The sequence below is a fragment of the Galeopterus variegatus genome, unplaced genomic scaffold, assembly GCF_000696425.1.
Source record: "Galeopterus variegatus unplaced genomic scaffold, G_variegatus-3.0.2 Scaffold2448, whole genome shotgun sequence".
Classification (NCBI taxonomy): Eukaryota; Metazoa; Chordata; class Mammalia; order Dermoptera; family Cynocephalidae; genus Galeopterus; species Galeopterus variegatus.
In genome coordinates, this window is record NW_007728559.1 from 1 (window position 1) to 1,599 (window position 1,599).

Consider the following 1,599-nt stretch of genomic DNA (forward strand, 5'->3'; position numbering starts at 1 on the left):
CATAGCATTTATCACTATACATTACATTGTACATCTGTTTGTAAATGTACCGTTTATCTGGCCCAGGGAGCAACTGTAAAGAGGCTCCATGAGTGCAGGGACTTTGTTTTATTCACTGACGCATCCCCAACAAGTAGAACAAAGCCTGGCACAGAAAGTCCTCAGTAAAAGCTTGTTTAATGACGAATGAATGAGTGAAATGCAGTAAATGAGATGAAAAGAAAAAAAATCAAAAGAGGGCTGACTTTAAAGTCACTTAAAATTCCTTGAACATTCCTATCATTTCACTGAAAAACTCTGCTTAAGGCTCTTACTTCTGATCCATCTCCTCAGGGGAAAGGGAATTTAAGGAAGTTTGCTCCTGCCAAAGAAAGGACTTGGCTTCCTGGATGATTCCGGTAAAAACTTTCTCCTGAGTTACTTCGTTAATAAGAGGCATCTCCAATTCCAGATTTGAAAGCGTTCTTTCTCCACCTCAGTTCCAAGCGGAGCTTTGAGAGAAAAACAGAGCGGTGATGGCTAAAAGACTCAAGGCTTCCAAAACATTTCTCTTCTCTGGTATCAGCACCCAGGTGAATTCCACGGGGAACACGATACTCTTGAAGGGGCAAGAGTCAAATGCCAGGCGGAAAGGGCCCCGGGACAGTCCGCGTCCATCCTTTCTACCACCCGGCTTTCCACTGCGGCCTGCACAGCAGCAGCACGCACACGCTCAAGCGCAGAGCGGAGCCTTCACCGTTCCCCTCGCCGGCGGCCGCTCCCCGACCTCCCCCCCCCTCCCCGCTCTCTGCTTAAGGCTCTTACTTCTGATCCATCTCCTCAGGGGAAAGGGAATTTAAGGAAGTTTGCTCCTGCCAAAGAAAGGACTTGGCTTCCTGGATGATTCCGGTAAAAACTTTCTCCTGAGTTACTTCGTTAATAAGAGGCATCTCCAATTCCAGATTTGAAAGCGTTCTTTCTCCACCTCAGTTCCAAGCGGAGCTTTGAGAGAAAAACAGAGCGGTGATGGCTAAAAGACTCAAGGCTTCCAAAACATTTCTCTTCTCTGGTATCAGCACCCAGGTGAATTCCACGGGGAACACGATACTCTTGAAGGGGCAAGAGTCAAATGCCAGGCGGAAAGGGCCCCGGGACAGTCCGCGTCCATCCTTTCTACCACCCGGCTTTCCACTGCGGCCTGCACAGCAGCAGCACGCACACGCTCAAGCGCAGAGCGGAGCCTTCACCGTTCCCCTCGCCGGCGGCCGCTCCCCGACCTCCCCCCGCCTCCCCGCTGCCCCTCCCAAGCTGCAGGCTCGGCTGCCGATTTCCGCTGGTCCACGGCTGGAGGGAGCCCGGAATCCAATTACTTTTCCTCAGCTAGCGCAGTCCACGAGTCCGGCCGCTAAGAGGAGAGTGGGGGTCGAGGAGCGGCACAGGCCGGCGCTGTTCCGCCCGCCCCCACTTCCCGCCGCCCGGGCCCAGGGGCCGGCAGCCCGGGCGGGCGGGGCGAGCCGAGCCGAGCTCTAGAGGGGCGCGCGAGCTGCCGCCGGGACTATTTGTCCTTCCGCGCGCAGAGCGGCCGGGCTGAGTGGCAGGAGATTAGCCAAGGGTTTCCCC

At 54.6% G+C, this 1,599-nt stretch overlaps 1 long non-coding RNA gene across 1 annotated transcript; it reads right to left on the reverse strand.

Moving 5' to 3' along the window:
* Positions 1-158: 158 nt before the first annotated feature.
* Positions 159-1,311, reverse strand: LOC103597867. Its single transcript, XR_551145.1, has 2 exons — positions 1,257-1,311; positions 159-766 (listed from the first exon to the last, which is right to left on the reverse strand). It is a non-coding gene; the product is annotated as an uncharacterized LOC103597867 (long non-coding RNA).
* Positions 1,312-1,599: the final 288 nt, after the last annotated feature.